This window comes from Myiozetetes cayanensis, unplaced genomic scaffold, assembly GCF_022539395.1.
Source record: "Myiozetetes cayanensis isolate MyiCay16 unplaced genomic scaffold, myiCay2020 scf82, whole genome shotgun sequence".
Taxonomy (NCBI): domain Eukaryota; kingdom Metazoa; phylum Chordata; class Aves; order Passeriformes; family Tyrannidae; genus Myiozetetes; species Myiozetetes cayanensis.
Genome location: NW_026088097.1, coordinates 97,877 through 119,397, shown reverse-complemented (window position 1 = coordinate 119,397; position 21,521 = coordinate 97,877). Strand labels below are relative to the sequence as shown.

General features: G+C 45.4%; 1 non-coding gene across 1 annotated transcript; it reads left to right on the top strand.

Annotated features, from left to right (window-relative positions):
• The first annotated feature begins 8,064 nt into the window (after positions 1–8,064).
• On the top strand, positions 8,065–8,137 carry TRNAK-CUU (transfer RNA lysine (anticodon CUU)). Its single transcript has one exon. It is a non-coding gene; the product is annotated as a tRNA-Lys (tRNA).
• The last annotated feature ends 13,384 nt before the right edge of the window (positions 8,138–21,521 follow it).

Genomic DNA, 21,521 nt, shown 5'->3' with positions numbered 1-21,521 from the left:
CATCTCTCTAATTTGTCAAGGTCTCTCTGCAGGGTCATCCTGCCTTTGAGGGAATCAAAAGATCCTCCCAGTTTTGTATTATCTTCATACTTCCTTAGCATCCCTTTGAGTCCTGTGTCCAAGTAATTTATGAAGATGTTGAAGAGCACTGTGCCTAAGGTGGAGCCCTGTAGAACCCCACTAGTAACAGGTCACCAGTCTGATGTTACCCCATTCACTATTACCCTCTGTGCTCAACCCATGAGCCAATTGCTCACCCACCGCATGATGTGTTTATCCAGTTGTGTGTTGGACATTTGGTCCAGAAGGATCCTGTAAGAGACAGTACCAAAAGTTTTACTGAAATCCAAAAAGATGACATCAGCTGGCTTCCCTTGATCAACTATGTGGGTTACCTTGTCATAGAAGGAAATCAGGTTTGATGAGCAGGACTTTCCTCTCATGAAGTTGTGCTGGCTGTGACCAATGACTCCGTTGTCCTTCAGGTGTTTTTCATCACCTTCCAGAATAATCTTCTCCATAACTTTACCAGACACTGAAGTGAGACTGTAGTTTCCAGGGTCATCCTTCTTTCCCTTTTTGAAAATTGGGACAACATTCACAGTTTCCAGTCAACTGGGGCCTCTCTGGATTCCCAAGACTGTTCAAAAATCATTGAGAGAGGCCTTGCAATGACATCAACCAGCTCTTTGAGTATTCCTGGATGAATCCCATCATGGCCCACAGATTTATAGGGATCCAGCTGGAGCAGCAGATTCCCCACAAGTACAGGGTCAATTGTGAGTTGATCATTCTCACAGCCATGGTCCTCCAGCTCAGGGTGCTGGGACCCCCTTAGTCCATCATCTGTGTTGAAGACAGAGGCAAAGAAAGCATTAAATATCTCCTCGTTGTCTATGTCCCTGTTAGTGAGATGACCATCCTCATCCTGTAATAGACCAATGTAATTTCTGCCATTAAGGTATTTAAAGAAACTCTTTTTATTGTCCCCCCACATTTCTGGTCAGTTTCAACTCTAGTTGAGTTTTGGATGCACAAATTTTCTCCCTACAGTGGCGAACAGCATCTCTGTATTCTTCCCATGTCACTGAACATAAACCTTCCTTTTTGCCTTACCTTCAAAAGAAGAGTCCTATTCAACCAAGCTGGCCTTCTATATTGTCTGCTGGACTTAGGACATTTAGGAATTGACTTCTCCTGTGCCCTTAGGAGGTGATGTTTGAGAAGTGACCAGCACTGATGGACCCCAGCACCTTCAAAAGCATTTTCCCAGGGAACCTTTCTCACTACTTCCCTGACCAGCCTGAAGTCTGCTCTCTTCATTCCTCCCATCAACAGAGATTTTGAACTCGATTGCTTCATGATCCCTGTAGCCAAGATGGTCACCAATCACTGTTTCAATCACAAGACCCTCTCTGTTAACAAGCAACAAATCACGGAGGGCACCTTTCCTAGTTGACTTTCTTAGTACCTGTATCATGAAACCACACCTCCCCACCTCCTTCCAACCACACACCAATGCACCACAACCCCTCCCCCTTCGTTGTCAAGGAGACTAATTTCAGCAATTAGTGGTCCAGACCGATTCCTTTGTTCACCTAATGGTCCATATACAGAGCACACACACATGGCAGGGGGAAGGGGAAGAAAAAATTCCTTGCTAAAATCAGAACTATGACATTATCCACCCCTAATTTTTTTTTCCCTTTCCCATACCACCATACATCTATCAAATTAAACCTTTTTTTTGAACTCCATACATACATACATCATTCTAAACTGTGTACATATTCACAAATATATAGATACAAATACAGATACAGTTATGTCCTGTTTACCCTAAGATAATATCTCCTTGAGGTATGCACCAGGTTTCTCCATCTTCTTGCATCACTCACCATGTGCAACCAGGTCCTTGGGCAAAAACAATTCCACGAATGGATTTACCTTTGCTCGAGGCAGGGTTAACCCAAACTGTTTTACCTAACATACCTCTCATGTGAACCACTGGGACCTTGTCCCCGTCTACAGTGTGAAAGGACTCTGATTGGGCAGGGACGGCTCGATTGACGGAGCCTCTAGTGTTGACTAACCATGTAGCCTTTGCTAGGTATTGATCCCAGTGTTTGAAAGTCCCTCCGCCTAATGCTTTCAGAGTAGTCTTCAACAGTCCATTGCATCGTTCAACCTTCAACAGTCCCACAGCAGAAGGGTTCTCCGAGAGGTCAGGTAGTGAATTCAACTGCTTAACCGCCTCTGTCTCCACAGTAGCTATTCCAAAAGCCCATCTATGTCCCTTGGGGTCTTTGAAATACCCATTCCTAAGGTAGTCAATGCCCAGGATACATGGGGCATCTGGACCAGTCACAATGGGGTGTTTCTGCCACTCCTTCCCGGTCAAGCTCACTTCAGCTTCCCACACGGTCAACTGTTGCGACCCTCCTGTCACCCCAGAAATGGAAATAGCCTCTGGTCCCACATGTCCTGAGGGTATTAACGTGCATTGAGTGCCAGTGTCAACCAAAGCCTTATATTCTTGTGGATCTGATGTGCCAGGCCATCGGATCCACACCGTCCAATAAACACGGTTGTCCCGTGCCTCTACCTGGCTAGAGGCAGGGCCCCTCTAATACTGGTCTCTATCCTGCTCGTCACAGTTTTCCGTCTGCAGATACCGGCGGGAGGAACCTTCTAGTGGGTCAGATCCCTGCCCACGGGATACTGGCACTGCACTCACTTTCACGGACTTTGTTTTTCTCTGGTCCTTCAACTCTTGTACTCGGGCTGCCAAAACATGGGTAGGTTTCCTGTCCCACTGTCTCATGTCTTCTCCATGGCCAGATAGGAAATACCACAGCTCAGTTCGTGAGGTCTGTCTGCAAGGCCTCTCTGTAAACGAACCTCTCTCTCACAGCGTCCAGCAGCCGTGCCCAGAGAGACAGGGGCTTTGATTCTCTCACAAATGCCCCTTCAATGCCCACATCCTGGGCAATAGACCTCAAGAACCTTGCTTCACCGCCATCAAGGTTTATGGTATCACCCGTGGAGTCCCAGACTCGAATCATCCAGGTCAGTATGGGCTCATTCGAGTGACGAAGGACATCTGACCGTAATTTCCGGAGGTTGTCATATGATAAGGACTCAGTGATGATTTCTGGCTCTGGGTTGGCTACCTGTGAGGGTCCTGCCTCCCCATCATCATCTACTGGGCGAACTGATTTGGTCTTATATTTCCTCTTTTGGATAGGGGTAACCTCCATTGACTTGTTTGGTTCCTTGGAACTGGTCGAATCGGGAGTCACCCTTGTATCAGACCTCTCGTTTTCATCTTTTCCTTTTCCCTGTGAGGGTTGTACCATACCGAACACCTTTCTGTAGGCAACGGCTAAAGCCCCACATGCATCTACCACCTGCCTCTCTTTGGGTTTACCACGACCTCTCTCCCTCACAGTTTTTATTATCTGTGCAGGGTTTAGGAGTTGTTCGAGAGTGAAATTCCATGTTGTAGGAACTGAACCACTTTCTAGAAATTTACCCACGTCCTCCCATGACCCATGCCATTTGAGGTTTTCCACCCCTGGGGCTGCCTTCTGTGCCCGTTCCTGGTAAATCCTGGGCCTAACTACGAATATTAGATATGACACCGTGGCAATAGATATGACACCTTGAACGAAAAGCCCAAAAAATAAAATGTCTCTTACATCTAAAGAGAGTTTAAATTTCTCAGAGACCATTGTATTGGAACCAAAGGGAAAATGTATGAAGGGTTGGGTAAATTTACCCGCTGTGTTTCTCCATAGTGATAGGTGCCATTATCCTTAAAACCCCAAAGGAGACAGTGTAGGCTAGAGCAGTAATATATCCTTGAGAACATATCCCAAATGAAAATAACAGGTGCTGAATTTGCTATGTCATAAAACCAGTGCAAGATCTCAAACATACTTATTGCAATGAGGGTCATAGTGTCGGAGTTGAAAAACATCGACAGGTAGGACATAGATTTCGGCATAATTATATACCACAGAAAAGCAGTGATCTTAGACTTCATGGTGCCTACAGGTTCACAAACACATATAAAGTCACAAAAGGGCAGTTATTCCTTTTCCACTTTTCCTCTCTCGAGCCCCACATTGGGCACCAAAAGATGTCACAGTTTAAGTGAGACAAGGGTCTTTTACTGAGGATGGATTAGGAGGAAAAGACCCAAACTTCTCTTTCTAAGCAATTATAATTCCAAAATTAAGAGGCTTCGATTGAAGGAAAACAAATTATGGAAAAGGGAAAATAACAGTCCTTTATTAAAAGGTATGTGTGTATTAACAGGAACACGAAAAAAACCCAAGTAAAATAACTAAGCGATACTCCTATACCCACCAATAATCCCGTTCAAGAACAAAATCGATAAACCGGCAAAAGGAAGATTAAACAGTTTGATTTTTGCACCCTTTGGTGCAGTTCCAACCACAGTCAGCAGGGGGCGCCGTAGCGTCACTGGAGATGCAAAATTTGTAATGTCCTGTACCATTCACCAGGTGGCGCTGTTGGGTCACTGAAGGTGCAGAACTTGTAGTGTCCTATTGTAGTCACCAGGTGGCGCTGTTGGATCACTTGACGAGCAGAACTTGTAATGTCCAGTGCCTGTCACCAGGTGGCGCTGTGGGATCCCTAATCACCACTCCGTGGGATGGGGAAAAAAAAAGTACTCTCCAGATATATCGGAGGGAAGAAAAAAAAAAAACCACAAACCAAAAACCAAAAAATAAACTCGGTTCCCCTTCCCTTCCCACACTGGGAAAGGAGAAAGGGAATGGGGGGGGGGAAGGGGGAAGGAGAAAAAAAACAGCAATAAAACAGAAAGTTCTCCCAATGGAAGAAAACTCACAAACTTCAGCAGATTAGGATTAGCTTTAAGCAGGGCCTGCAACCAGCAACAGCTGAGAAGAGAACAGCAGCAAACTCCCCTCCAACAGGAAGAAAAAAGAAAACCCGGCAGCTCTGCAGCTTGTAACAGGTCCTGACCTCACCGGCACACACACCAGCCACACCTCCCCATCTTCTTCCAACCACACACCAACACCCCACAACCCCTCCCCCTTCGTTGTCAAGGAGACTAATTTCAACCATTAGTGGGTGAGCCGATTCCTTTGTTCACCTAATGGCCCATATACAGAGCACACACACACGGCAGGGGGAAGGGAAAGAAAAAATTCCTTGCTAAAATCAGAACTATGACAGTCTCTTAGTTCCTAAAAGAATAATTTGTTGGTGTCATCATCCTGTCTAGGTTGTCTATAGTAGATTCCCACGATGACATCCTCATTATTTGTTTGTGTTTTAATCCTTATCTGGAGGGTCTCAACCATGCCATTGCCAACTGTAAGCTCCATACATTCCATCCCTTCCCTTACATACAACACCACCCTCCCACATCACTGACCCTGCCTATCCCTACTGAAAAACCTGTAACCGTCCAACAAGACACTCCAGTTACAGGTCTCATTCCACCAGGTTTCACTTATGTCAGTGATGTCAAATCTCTAGGACTGAGCCAAAGCTTTGAGTTCCTCTTATTTGTTCCTCATGCTGTGTGCGTTCGATGCCTCAGAATTTTTAGGAGTTTTAGCTTTTAACAGATTTTAAAGTAGCTGTGTAGTAAATTTAATTTTTAATATAATTTTATAGTCTCTCACACTTTAGAATAGTAGTTAACACTTACCAAACCCTATTCCCCTGTTTCATAGAGAATTTTCTAAATTCTTTAGGCTTGTTTAGGCTCTTTTCAAGATAGAACTGTAGTAAACACCTCCTGTTTAAGAACATTTGCATCCAGTCCTGAACAAGAAGATACCATCATAACCAAAGCAACCATCAAGCCTGGAACCTTGGAGAAGTTCCAAAGACAGTACATGCCGTGAAGAAGAGTAAGATGAGGAAGAAAGGGGTCTTGGGACCCCTCGACTCAATTCTGAAGAAGCATGCAGATTTGGGGAGGATATGGGGGGTGGATAGTTCTGGGATTGGATGGACAATACTATGAAATTGTAGAACCACTGGACATGGGGCACACACCTTTTTTTTGTACTTCTCATGCCAGAAGGCCTTCATTAAAGAGATGTTTTCTTTTTAAACTCTATTACATTTACCTGGAGAGTCTTTTTCTGCCCAGTGATCTTTAGGCAACAGTTGGTATAGAAACATTTCAGGTGAGGTTTGTTGTAGCCAGCAACTTGTGGAGCATATTGAGGGATCCTACTAGTTCTCACTTCCTCAAGTTTTTGACCTACCATTCCACTGCATATCATTGACCAACCTGGTTTTGTCCCTTTCCCCTTCCAAACTAGTTTAAAACTCTACCAATAAGCTTTCAATGAGTTTCATCTACATCTAAGAAGCCACGAAACCAAACAAGTAGATTTTGTTACACCTTTTTTTTCTGTGGTAGCCACAAAACCATGTGGTAAAATCTTCTTACAAAATCATTACAAATTCACAAAAAGGACAACTGACCCTTAAGAATACACTTTTCTAAATTTTTGTTTCATATTATCAGGGAGGATGCTTTGAGATTACAAACATCTTTTAGCAATTCAGCAGTGTAGGAGACGTGTCCCAGGGATGCTGGGTGAGGCATCCTGGGATTGGTTGTCTCCTGTATTGTACTCTGACACACATGGGCAGAGAGAGCCCACTGTGATTGGTCAGAAGAGTCATGTGTTGCCCCAGGGTATAAAAGAGGGCTTTTTTTTTTTTTAATAAACAATTTGGTTGTTGGGAACTGTGGAGGTATGCAACAAGGTCGTGGAGCCTAGCAGCAAGGAAAGAATGTAAATAAGAAGTGAACATCCAATCATATGTGAAAACTGGTAATAATATATAGATAACAGAGCTAAGAATAGTGTTGGTATGTAAGATTCTACAGAGAGTGTGAGTGCAACTGTGTGAGAACAAGATGTAATATACTGGATGAAACAATAAAAAGCTGAATTTAGGCCATCATCATAAAGTGCCCAGTTTTTCTTTAATGGTCGTCCTCGTATACTACAACAACTGGTGACCCCGAGTGTTACGAGCCAGGAGGGATCACGACTAATACCGACGAGACTCGTGACCTGATCTAGAGTCAAAGTGGACTTGATCCCCATTGAGGAATTGGAGATAATTCCCTGAAAGGAATTGAAACCGCAGGTCGAGGTGCGGTGAGGACGAAGCCCGGTGAAACAGAGAGCAGTGGGATGCTGTGAAAAAGGGTCCGGACCCGAGTTTTCTTGACACCCAAGGCAGGTGAGCCACCGGGAACTTTAGGGGCATAATGGGACCAGTTAGAGTCCAGATGGAAGCTCATAGTTGACACTTGAAATGCGTTGCTTAGACAGCATGATGATGATGATGGTCGCTCATGACATGAAGTTCAAAGGCATGGCAGTTCTGAGCAGGGTTTGCAGTGGCACAGGGCAGGGGCGGCACTGCGAAGTGGCTAAGCGGCAGAGTGAAGCAGCAGTGCTGCGTGACAAGGACTGGTGGGGCGGGGCGGTGTGGCCCCGAGGAGCCAAACCAGAACTGGGCCCGGGGCCGCCTCAGATCGCGATCAAAACCCCTTCCCCCGTAATGTGTGCTGAAGACAAACCGAGACAGAGATGCAAGGCAGGTTGGAGGGCTACTGAGAAAACATGGGAAGGTAGAAGCCCGGAGCCCCCTCCTCTCTCTTCCCCCTCGCGCCGCACTACAAAGGAAGGCATTTGAACAACACTATGTCAATGTAAACACAGTCACTATGACAACCATTCACTTTGGAATTCCGTAAAACCCACCCACAACATTCTTTGAACTTTTAACAATGTTAATGAAATTGAAAAAGAGGCAAAAATATGTTTGCTTTGCAAGTTATAGTCTCATCACAACAGTCACTCACAGATAGAAGACATGGAGTTAAACACTGCTACTCTAAGACTCAAAAACAAAGCTGCTGTGAGAGTTGAAGGAACATCTTGCTGGAGGTGCCGATACAGGTTTGCTTTCCGGGGACGGCAGGGGGGATGTGGTCGCCTTCAGCAAACAGGGCTGGGAGCCCAGCTAGCTCAGTCAGCAGAGCATGGGACTCTTAATCCAAGGGTTGTGGGTTCGAGCCCCACGTTGGATTCACCAGAACGGCGGGCGGACTGGATGGGGTCCCAAAGTTGAGCCTGTCATTTTTTCCAGTCCCACGCAGTCCCTCTGCAGAATTACATGACTCTCTCATCTGTTTCTGTCAAGATAACTAGTTAAAACTGACTGAACTATTAATGGGAACGGTTTGTAAGCTTTTTGTTAACAGTGGAAACAACTGGAAGAGGCAGATGGACAGAAGCTGAGAGTTTACTGCATTCCAGACATCGGAGATACCAACATCCAGAGGGCACGGAAACAGCTGCAGTGTGGAGAGCCAGCACAGACCGGAGCGACTTCACAACCATACTGAAATCAGATGGGGTTCTGAGGGTTCCAAGCCAGACCGGGGCACGCTGCCCCCTGACAGTATCAGGGGCCCGCTGCCTGCGGTGAGGAGAGTCCTGGAGTTGACCCAGAGCTGCAGGGCTCAGCAGTTGTGGTGTTGCCAGTACAACTTCCTCAGCAGTGTGACAAAGCTACCAAAACTGCAACTGCTAAACTAAAAAAAACAGGGAGCTTTGAAGAAAATTTCCATGTCCGTGACTGGTAGTGCTGTTCACTGACTTTGTCACAGTTGATAGAGAAGTTGAACTTACTGAAGAATAGTTAAAAGTTTAGGAGATCTGTAATTGCTCCTGGTTACTTGGTTACTGTGATTTTGTAATTGCAAATTACACCTTCCTTCTTTTCTTTTCCCCCTCCTGGCATTAGGTTAAGGTACATTTCAGTCTGGAATTTAAAGTGTACAGACATGATTTTCTTGTCTTCTTTCAGTTCACCTGACATTATTTCTGTTATGCTGCATAGAAAACTCAAATTACTACAAGATGCAAAAATGCAGAAGTTACTCACCAATATTATACCCTTAAGTTCCTCAGTTTTTGTTGTTCTAAAACAGGGTTAACTCACTCATAGAGTAAATTATTGTCAAGAGAGAATTTTACACACCAAACATATTTTCAAAACAAAAAAAGGGGAGAGGAGAATATGCATGCACATAAACAGGTACTGGATCAAAAATGGACCTCATTTAGGTTTGTTAAACTTTATATTCCTCGTATTGATTCCTCTTCAGGACAGGTGCAGTTCTTGCTGAAAATGACTACAATTTGATGCCCAGGCTTGCCCAGGTTTGGCTCCTCCTCGGAACCGATGAAGGTGAAGGAGGGGTGGGTCAGGCTCGTTAGCAAGTGCTAGGGGAGGCTATATAAGAGCCTCCAGGAGTGTGAGCGACCTTCGCTCACGCACCCCACAGGAGCAGACTGACAGGGGTGTGGCACAACAATTTCAAGGCATTTCCAACAGGCACGGCACAGCCAGCTCCCCCTTCTCGTAGGTGAGTGTGCCTTTTAAAGCTAGCAATGGTTTCCAGAAAAACAAAAACCGTTACTGCTGTTAATACTAGGAGTGTGTCTGCTCAGACACTCCCCTCGAAGAAGGATGCAACCACCCAGGTCTCTGGGTGGGCTGAGTGTCTGAGCCTGACGTTGGTACCAGAGGATGGTGTAGGAGTTAGCTGTATACGATGCGAGCAGGTGAGTGACTTGCTGTGTCTGGTAGTAGAACTTAAGGAAGAGGTAGGGAGATTAAGGTTCATTAGGGAGTGTGAAAAGGAAATTGACTGGTGGAGTCAAACCCTTTTAAACCCTAAGGAAGTCCAACAGGAGAAGGCAAAGCCCTGCCCCTCCTGCCATAAGGCAGATGGAGCAGACCAAATTGATGGGGGGGAATGGAAACAGGTCCCTAATGGGAGAGGTAAAAGAACTCTCTCTAGACCCCCATCACTCCCCAGGGTGCCCTTGAAGAATAGATATGAGACCCTGGACCCAGACAGTCAGGTAGAGGACAGCCAAGAAGATCTCTCTGGATAGCCTCCTGGTTCAACCCTGTCTAAAAGATGGATTACAACCACAGGTATAAAAAAAAAAAGAAGGGTAGTTGTAGTTGGTGACTCCCTTCTGAGGGGAACTGTGGGCCCTATATGTCGCCCAGACCCATCCCAGAGAGAAGTATGCTGCCTTCCTGGGGCCAGGGTGAGGGATATTAGTAGGAGACTTCCTGAGTTAATTCAGCCCTCAGACTATTATCCACTGGTGGTAGTCCAGGCTGGCAGTGAGGACATTAATCGAAGAAGTGCCAGGATAATTAAAAAAGACTTTAAAGCACTGGGTCGGTCAGTTCAGGGGACAGGAGCACAGGTGATATTTGCCTCAGTTCCTGTACTATCTGGGATGGATGAGGAGTTAAATAAAGAGAGGAGTAAAAAAACCCAACTCGTCAACAGATGGCTAAAGGATTGGTGCCGCCATCAAAATTTTGGTTTCTTTGACCATGGGGCAAACTCCATGGTACCTAGTCTCTTAAAATCAGATGGGATTCATCTTTCTAGGAAGAAGAAGAGGACTGTAGCCCATAAGTTAGCGAGACTGATCAGGAGGGCTTTAAACTAGGTTTACAGGGCGAAGGGATTGAAATCGGGCTCTCCAGTGATCAGCCTAAGGATGGAAAGCCTGAGTTAAGAATTAAATCAACAGCCCACCTGAAGTGCATGTACACTAATGCACGCAGTATGGGTGTCGTGGTTTTGCCCTGGGTCAATTTACTTTTATACCCCCACATACAATTACTATTAGTTGAGAGAAGATTTATGCAGACAAAAAGAGACTGAATTGAAAAAAAAAAGTATGAGTATTTATTATTAACAAGCTAAAACTAAAGAATTATATTTACAACAATTTTACTTAAGTAAAAGGTATTATGTATTTACAGAAGATACTTCTCCCCCCACTTCCCTTTATATCAGTCCAAGGAGGAGAAGCAGTCTTTTTCTGTTCTCAGAATTCCAGCTCTCTTTCTCTCTCTAGTAACTCTGCAGCACTTTCGTCGCAGTTGGAACTTCTTTATCTCTCTCTTATTCTGTGTTGGCCTCCAGGGCTGGGCTTACCCCCCTCCTGGGCTAAAACCGAAGGTTGAGGGTTACCCAGGTCCCGAAGGGTCTCCTTCCATAGGCTTGCAAGGGGACACTTGCTTACTATGGATTTTCTTCCACAGGGTTACAGGGGATAATGGTTTAAGAGTTCACCCCTGTTTCCCTATGGAGGTCCCTCCCCATGGGAGAATAGTCTTTGATTGACTTCTCGGCATGGGTCTAGTCTGGATCCCTTACTCGGATCCCAATATCCCACCTGAGTCATTTTCTGCTCCAGCGTAGGTTCTCTCATTCCCCTCAGGGTCATAAATCTTCAATATCCCTACCCGAACCGTCTTCTGTTCCAGCGTAGGTTCTCTCAGGATCACAAATTTCCAGCACCAGTAGCATGGATCTCAATATTCCTACCCAAACCGTTTTCTGTTCCAGCGTAGGTCCTCTCAGGATTACAAATTTCCAGCACCAGCAGCATGGATCTCTCACTGAGATTCCGAGCTTATCTGAGCCGTCTCGCTCCAGCATAAGCATCATTCCCTTTGAGGGTCACAAAGTCTTTAACAGGACTCTGCCTCATCTGAGCCACTTTTACTCCAGCATAAGGCTTTCTCTCTGTTAAAGTCACAAATCTCTGGTGCATCCACAAGCTCCTCTGTGAGCCGCACGGGGGTCTCTTCACCCCAACAAACTTCTACAGGTGGCAGGGTTTTATTTTTTCAGTCTTTACCTTGTTGAAGGGAGGGAGAGTGAAAAGGAGAAAAACAGCAGCTCTCCCCCCTTCGAACTTTTCTTCTCTCTCCTGCGACTGCAGCTTTGACCTTGGAAATCTTGTTATCTCATGGCTGGAATTCTTCTGCAGCGGTTTCTCGTCTAAGCAGTTCGTCTTTTAAACCTTTTTTTTTCTTCACTCTCTCACAAGAGAGAAGGGAGGCTTCAGTGCTACACCTGCCCCCCCCCGGCCCAAGCCGGGGGAGGAGGGGGCCTTGGCCCTCCTCGGGCCCGCTACCCTTCTACATGGCTGCTGTTCCTAATTTCAACTGCGCCACAACCTTCTCTTCCGTTTTCTTAAAGATGTAATTAGCAAAGGCGTCACTGAACTTTTTGATTGGTTTTTTTTGTCCGGAAATCACCTGGACAAAACCATCCTCAGCCCCAGGGATGGGCTGGTGGGCAAAACCACGACAATGGGCAACAAACAAGAGGAACTGGAAGCCATTGTGCAGCACGAAGGTTATGATGTAGTCGCCATCACAGCAACGTGGTGGGATGACTCGCATGACTGGAGTGCTGCTATGGAAGGCTACAAGCTCTTCAGAAAGAACAGGCAAGGTAGGAGAGGTGGAGGGGTGGCTTTATATGTTAGAGAGTCTCTTAACTCTGTTGAACTTGAGGTCAGAAACGATAAGGTTGAGTGCCTGTGGACCAGAATCAGGGGGAAGACCAACAAGGCCGACATCATCATAGGTGTCTGTTACAGATCACCCTACCAGGATGACGAAGGGGATGAATTATTCTACAAGCAGCTGGCGGATGTCTCGAAATCATCAGCCCTTGTCCTTGTGGGTGACTTTAACCTGCCGGATATCTGCTGGGAGTTCAATACTGCAGAGAAGAGGAAGTCTAGGAATTTCCTGGAGTGTATAGAGGACAATTTCCTTCATCAACTGGTAAATGAACCTACCAGGGGTAAGGTCCCGCTAGACCTGCTGTTTACAAACAGAGAGGAGTTGGTGGGAGATGTAGTGGTTGAAGGTCACCTAGGGAATAGTGACCATGAAATAATAGAATTTTCAATACTCAGAGATTCAAGGAGAAACAACAATAAAACCTCTACGCTGGACTTCCGGAGGGCAGATTTTGACCTATTCAGAAGTCTAGTCCAGAGCATACCCTGGGAAACAACCCTTGAAAACAAGGGGGTCCAGGAGGCATGGATGTGCTTCAAGCAGGAAGTTTTGAGTGCACAGGAACAGGCTGTACCGGTATGCTGAAAGGCAAGCCGGTGAGGAAGACAACCAACCTGGTTAAACAGGGAGATTCTGAAGGAAATCAGGGATAAAAAGAGAGTTTACTGTCTATGGAAGAAAGGACTGGCTACTTACAAAGGATTCAGGAAGACAGCTAGATCATGCAGAAAGAAAATCAGGGATACAAAAGTGCAATTTGAAGTTAAATTGGCCACTTCTGTTAGGGATAACAAAAAGTCCTTCTATAAATACATTAATAACAAAAGGAGGGGCAAAGAAAACCTCCATTCTTTGATGGACTTGGAGGGAAACATAGTTAATAGAGTTGAAGAGAAGGCTGAGGTACTTAACACCTACTTTGCCTCAGTTTTTACCAGTAAGACAGGTGGCCCTCAAGGCAACTGGCCTCTGGAGCTGGTAGACAGAGAGAGGAAACCAAATAGCCCCCTTGTATTCCAGGAGGAAATAGTGACTTACTGAGTCATCTGGATCCTCACAAGTCTATGGGACCAGATGGGATCCATCCTAGGGTAATGAGGGAGCTGGCAGAAGAGCTTGCCAAGCCGCTCTCCATCATCGTCCAACAGTCCTTGCTCACTGGGGAGGTCCCATATGATTGGAAGTTGGCAAATATCACCCCAATCCATAAAAAAGGTTGCAAGGAGGACCCAGGAAACTACAGGCCTGTCAGCCTGACCTCGGTGCCTGCCAAAGTTATGGAGCAGATCATCCTGAGTGCAATCACACAGAACCTACAGGATGGACAAGGGATCAGACCCAGCCAGCATGGGTTTAGGAGAGGTAGATCCTGTTTGACCAACCTGATCTCCTTTTACGATCAGGTGACCCACCTGGTAGATGAGGGGAAGGCTGTGGATGTGGTCTATCTGGACTTCAGCAAAGCCTTTGAAACTGTCTCCCATAATATACTCCTGGAAAAACTGACAACCCATGACTTGGACAGGGGCACTCTGTGCTGGGTTAAGAACTGGTTGGAGGGCCGGGCCTAGAGAGTGCTGGTGAACGGGGCTGCATCCAGCTGGCAACCGGTCACTAGTGGTGTCCCCCAGGGATCAGTACTGGGCCCAGTCCTGTTTAACATCTTTATCAATTATCTAGATGAGGGGATTGAGTCCATCATCAGCAAATTTGCTGATGACACCAAGTTGGGAGGGAGTGTCAACCTACCGGAAGGCAGGAGGGCTCTGCAGAGGGATCTGGATAGACTGGAGAGTTGGGCTGACTCCAATGGAATGAAGTTCAACAAGGCCAAGTGCCGGGTTCTGCACTTTGGCCACAACAACCCCATGTAGTGCTACAGGCTGGGCACAGAGTGGCTGGAGAGTAACCAGGTGGAAAGGGACCTGGGGGTGTTGATTGACAGGAAGCTGAACATGAGACAGCAGTGTGCCCAGGTGGCTAAGAAGGCCAATGGCATCCTGGCCTGCATCAAGAACAGTGTGGCCAGCAGGAGCAGGGAAGTGATCCTTCCCCTATACTCTGCGTTGGTGAGGTCACACCTTGAGTATTGTGTTCAACTCTGGGCCCCTCAGTTCAGGAAGGATTTTGAGGTGCTGGAGCGGGTCCAGAGAAGAGCAACCAGGTTGGTGAAGGGACTTGAGCACAAGTCCTATGAGGAGAGGTTGAGGGAGCTGGGGTTGTTTAGTCTGGAGAAGAGGAGGCTTAGAGGTGACCTCATCACTCTCTTCAACTACCTGAAGGGAAGTTATAGCCAGGTGGGGGTTGCTCTCTTCTCCCAGGCAACCAACAACAGGACAAGGGGAAGCTCTACCAGGGGAAGTTTAGGTTAGATGTTAGGAAGAAATTCTTTATAGAGAGGGTAATCAGGCATTGGAACGTCCTGCCCAGAGAGGTGGTGGATTCACCATCCCTGGAGGTTTTTAAACAGAGATTGGACGTGATCCTTAGTGCCATGATATAGTAATTGGAGTTGGATCAGGGGTTGGACTTGATGATCTTGGAGGTCTTTTCCAACCCAATCTATTCTATGATTCTATGATTCTATGATTCTACCAGAGGTGGCAAACTGAGAAGCACACAGTCAGTAATACTTGGGATCTGAGATGTGTGGTTGAAATACAAAAATATAATAAAAATTCTAGCTATGTGTGAGTGAAGAGTGATTGAGGTGGCCACCTTTTGAATGACTGGGAAAAAAACTGTATGAGTGAGAAAAACTGTGTAGACATCTATGTGTATGAACTTAAATACTTTATTATTGTCAAGATTTTAAGAGGATGTGTTATATAAATTTGATTATGGAGCCCCTGGTGGTCTAGTGGTTAAGGGCGCGGCGCTGTCACCGCCGAGGCCCAGGTTCGATTCCCGGTCAGGGACACTCCCGGGCAGATGGAGCTCGTTAGCCCTTAAAGGCAACCCAGCTACATCCTAAGGACCTCGCTGCCACCATCCAAGCTTGCTTGGCCCTGGCAGATGAACCTTAGGATTAAAGGGTGGGCTCAGTTCCGCGCACACTTTGTCTCACCTAAAAAATCCAATGCGCAGGCTGGAAGGTGTAAAGACCTTCCCCGGATCTTCGCTCGCGAAGACTGGCCATTATGGTAAGTAGGTACATGCTAACCTTCGAAGATTGGAAGCAAGAATCAAAGAGTTGCAAGTTGATACTGGTCAGGACTGGCTAAATAGTCTGTTAGTGGATGGGAACTATCAAAATTACTTTTGTCTATAGTCAGAACAAGGTTGCTTGTGTTGCTTACTGTTGTAGTTGTGCTACTGATGTTGCCATGTTTGGTGTCGTGTTTGCAAAGGGCCCTGCAAAGGAAGACCCAGGCAATTTTTGTGGCACAAATACAAAAATGGGGGAACTGTGGAGGTATGCAACAAGGTCGTGGAGCCTAGCAGCAAGGAAAGAATGTAAATAAGAAGTGAACATCCAATCATATGTGAAAACTGGTAATAATATATAGATAACAGAGCTAAGAATAGTGTTGGTATGTAAGATTCTACAGAGAGTGTGAGTGCAGCTGTGTGAGAACAAGATGTAATATACTGGATGAAGCAATAAAAAGCTGAATTTAGGCCATCATCATAAAGTGCCCAGTTTTTCTTTAATGGTCGTCCTCGTATACTACAACAGGGAACCCCACCTGCTGGGTTGTGTGTTATTATATTACATTAATAAGTCACAAATGGCTTCTCCCTGTATCAGGGAACAATTTAAAATGCCTTGAAACAAGGAAATTCGGTAGTACTCAGACGAGATTGTATCAGTTCTCGGAACGTTTTTACCGAAAAACATTAGATGTCCTTAAAAGCGTCGGGATTTCATCTTGAAAAACAGTTGAAAGACGCAAAAGTATCCAAGTGCCCTAGTTTAAATGAGACAAGGGTCTTTTACTGAGGATGGATTAGGAGGAAAAGACCCAAACTTCTCTTTCCAAGCAATTATAAATCCAAAATTAAGAGGCTTCGATTGAAGGAAAATAAATTATGGAAAAGGGAAAATAACAGTCCTTTATTAAAAGGTATGTGTGTATTAACAGGAACACGAAAAAAACCCCAAGTAAAATAACTAAGTAATACTCCTATACCCACCAATAATCCCCTTCAAGAACAAAACTGATAAACCGGCAAAAGGAAAATAGTTCAGTTTCTTGCACCCTTTGGTGCGGTTCCAACCACAGTCAGCAGGGGGCGCCGTCGGGTCACTGGAGATGCAAAATTTGTAATGTCCTGTACCATTCACCAGGTGGTGCTGTTGGGTCACTGAAGGTGCAAAAACTTGTAGTGTCCTATTGTAGTCACCAGGTGGCGCTGTTGGATCACTGGAGGAGTAGAACTTGTAATTTTCAGTGCCCGTCACCAGGCGGCGCTGTGAGATCCTTGGCTGCCGCCAGGTGGGGGGGGGGGGGAAGAAGGGGAAGGAAAATAACAGCAATAAACCAGAAAGTTCTCCCAATGGAAGAAAACTCACAAACTTCAGCTGATTAGGTTCCGTTGTAAGCAGGGCCTGCAGCCAGCCACAGCTGAGCCAAGAACAGCAGCCAGAACTCCCCTCCGACAGGAAAGAGACAAAGGAATCCGGCAGTGTCTACAGCCTGCAGCAGGCTCTCCTCAGGGCAGAGAGAGAGACTCCCCTCTCCCCCCAGCCTCCACCCCCTTCCAGTCACACACTAGCCAACTCCCCCCCTTCGTTGTCAAGGAAACTAATCTCAACCATTAGTGGACTGGGGCCGATTCTTTTGTTCAACTAATGGCCCATATACAGAGCACACACACGGCAGGGGGAAAGGAAAGAAAAATTCCTTGCTAAAAATCTGAACTATGACACCAAGCTTGAGAAAAAATTGACAGTGCACATACCAGGAGAAAGAAAAGCAGAGAAACCACAGTGAAAAATAAAACTGCAAGGAAGCAGAGGCATTGAGAGGATCCAAGAAACTGAAACCAAAACTGACAAGCACAAAACAGCAAGAAAAAGGTAAAAAACCATGGGAAATTCGGTCTCCCCAGAGATAAAAGGAGACACAGAAACTCTGTATCTCTTGCTAAGAGATCACACGAACAGAATGAACAGACCTTCTGCAATGGATAAAATCCAGGGAACCCCGCCTGTCACTCATAGAAGTCTTAAATATAAACACTTGGGACAGGATCGGAGACTTCATAAGAGACAAAACCAAAGCAGGTGACACACAAACCAATAACTGCCTTCCTGCCTAAACTCAAATTATGAACACTTTTTACACTGCACAGAGGCAACAAAACCCACAAATGAATACTGATAAAGGGTGATCAAAATATAAAGCAGTGGTACAGGATTGTGACCTTAGTTGCTTACTAGCTAATTTTTAGATAGAATTAGGACAGGACCTTGCTTGCTTATGATAACTCACAGACAGGATATAGTTAATTTTATAATGAAGACTTTAACAGGAACAGAAAACCTTAGAGTTTAGATAAGGGGTGAGGAACGCTGAAGTGGATAGGGAGAGGGGAACCCTGGAATAGAGACTTTTCCTTTTACCCTTTGCTCTGAGGGGGGGAGTGCCCCCCTACCCCCAGTCCCCCCACCCCACGATGCCTCATGGCCTCCAGAGAGACCACCGGGCCGTCAGTCAGGCTCAGGGAAGCAGGTAGAGAGACTTTATTCAAATTTCCCACAGCTTATAAGGCTTCTGGGAGGAAGGGAGGTGTTACAAACCAACCAATTACAAGAAGGGGTTAACAACCAATAGATGAGTTTCCAGTTATCTCTCAGACATTCCAAAGGTTCAGCAGGGGGGTTTTGGGAACAAGAAGAGTCACAATCACCATCTTGGAAGCATGGTAACTAAGTAATCATTACAAGTTTCTGCATTCTTTTATATCCTAAAAGCATATTGCAACATTTCCTCCCTTTTTATTTTGTAAAGCTGGATAAACCTTTATTGATTTAAAACTCCTGGCAGATGTGAAAAGAGACAAACAATGAACAAACAAAAAAAAATTTTAAAACAAGGAAATGGGTTTTCTGGCTGTATTACCTAATATTCTCTGTTTTTAATTAATTTTCAATGCTTAAAACCTACACATTTTACCCCACTGATAGGTCTTTGTTTTATTAAAGGCATTTTATATTAGTTACACAGGTTTATATTTGCAAAATTCTTTCATCTAATTTAAACCATTTTCATTCTGTTTCATTTACTACTGGATAAAACAACACATACTGTAGTTTGAAGAGTTCATTAGAGTCAGTTTTTTAGCAGATGGCATTTACCGATGTCTGGAAAGAATGTTGTGTTTCTGTTTCATTTGTCTGCAACAAAGGGGCTTTGAAGCTCATGAGAAAGAGACCTTGAAAGTTGATAAAGAGAAGTTCCTGAAGAAGATACCAGTTTTAATTGGACAGTGCCAACTCAGCAGTTCTTAGCAAAGGTAGTAAGTTCAAGCTGAGGAAGACTTCTTACTTCATCCAAAAGACCCCCAAAGACCCCCAAAAGAAAACCCCAAGGGGGCGTTCAAAGGCGCAGTTATAGGAGTGGTATATGTTAATGATTTCCCCTCCCACTTTTCTGGAATTTACTAACACAGCTAATGCATATGTAACACAACTAATGTATATGTAATACTACTAATGCATATGTAACATTAGACTGCATAAAAAGAGCTGAACAAAGGCAACGGGTGTGTGTGATTGGAGGAATTATCCCCTATGCACCTGACGCCGTGAATAAACATACCTGCTTCAATACTCTTTGTGAGTTTTGGGGTTTGTTTCCGCAAGTCAATACCAACACACATTCCCCTGCAAATTTAAACCAGGCTACCACTCGCAACCACTCAGAAGTACCCATGAGGGTGCAGGGGCCACATGAGCATCCCGGACAGATGTAAACAAAGGAGGGGAGGCACAAGGGCAGGAATGGGGGGTAAGTGAAATAAGAAATAGAAAAGGTCCCAGTTTTCATGCATGCATGGTTACCAGTGAAGGGACAGGAACCATGGTTCGCAATCCAACACCCAGGGGCAAAACATAGATTCTCGTTGCAGCGTGGGGGGAAAGAACACAGTGAACTTACCACCTCATGCCACTGATGACTTGCCACCATCTTGCGTGGGAAACAGACCAGAACCTGAACCGTCTCTTCTGGCCAAACAACCTTATTGTCCCAACCTTGGGGGCGGGGAGGAACCTTTCCACTGCAACGGTCATCTTCCTCCATGGGGGGAGCCGAATATATCAGGACCACAGGTGGTGAGGCATCAGAAGATGATGAGGAGGAACCGGAGGTGGTTCCTCTGGGCAAGAACGAGGGGGCAGTCAAGGGGAAGTTTATTGACTGATGGAGTAGGTGCCGTGAGGAGGCTATACAGATGACAGATTGGCAGGTTATTAAGGCATGTCCAGTAATCTATCAGCCTCGCCAGAACCCTCAATTTCAAAGTTTTCCTTATGAGGTAACAAAGGAATTGAGACAAATAGTTAAAGAGTCTGGCGTTTCCTTGGTTCACACATTTTCATATTTGGAAACACTGAGTTCTACCTATGTATTTATCCCACATGACTGGAAAACACTTGAAAATGGTTTTGACAACCACTCAATACAGTGTTTGGTTAATAAACTATCAGGAGAGCTGTGCAGCATATGCAAATGAACCAAACAGCTCACAAAAAGGCATGACATGTAACCATTTGGTAGGAGAAGGGGAGTACTCATCAGCAAATTCACAAGTAAACTATCCCTGAGAAACATATGAATTAATTGCAAAACTGGCCTTGGGAGCGATAAGAAAACTTCCAAGCATGGACAGAGACTGTAGCCTGTCATTTACAAAGGTCCCACAGGGATCAATAGAACCTTTTCCCCAATTTCTCAATAGCTTGCAAACAGCCTTTAAGAGGTAAATAGAGCATGAAGAAACTAGAGAGATGCTTTTTAGTCAGTTGGCATATGAAAACTCAAACCCAAATTGTAAAAGGGCTCTGCAAGCTATCCCTAAAAGGGAAACTTGCACCATCGCTGAGATGGTTCGAGCATACCAGGGAATTGGGACTGCTGAGCATCAAAGTACTTCTTTAGCAACGGCCTTAAATATGCAACTGAGATTGTAGGATGGGACAAGAGTCAAAAACAGCTGCTACAGATGTGGTGTTGCTGATCATTTGAAAAAGGATTGCCCCAAGAAATCCCCCACAACAGTATGCAAATGTCAGAAAGGGAAGAGGGGGTCAAAAAACTCTTCACAGCAGGGAAACTGGAGACGGGATGTGACACAACATACCCCAATTCAACAGATAAATACGGTTCAAGAAAACAGATTAGCAATCTGTTCCCCATCACCTCAGGCAACACTGGACTGGACTTGGCCTCCTGAGTACCAGTAACCATAACATCTGCTGTAGTATTAATCCCTACAGGGGTATGGGGACCCTTGAATCCAGGAGTCCGTGCCCTCCTAATAGGACAGTTGTCAACTACCAGAATGGGTTTGTTTGTTTTACCTGGAGTGATTGACTCAGACTCCCATAGTGAAATAAAAATAATGGCATGGACTCCAATACCTCCCTGTCATATACCAGAAGGACAAAAGCGTGCCCAACTAATTCCCTTTTACAGCATGTCACCAGTTGGGGAGGGGTAGAGGGGCTTTGGAGTTTTTGAGAGTACAGGTGAACCACAAATATACTGGAAAAAAGTCATTTCTGCAACTCAACCGAAGATGAGGTGTCACATAGGCCTGGTGGACACAGGAGCAGACATTACAATCATTAGAGACATTGAATGGCCAACTGATTGGCCTACTGTTTACCCTGCTTCGACTATTCAAGGGGTTGGAGGCAGACAAAGGCCTAGGCAAAGTGCCAATTACGCACAGTGCTGGGACCAGAGGGACAAGTTGCTAAAATAGCTCCTTTTGTTACTCCTATTCCATGCACGCTATGGGGGAGGGATGTGCTGGGACAGTTTAGCACAGTTATGCAAATTACTTCTGCAGAAGGGCAGAATTTTCGGTGA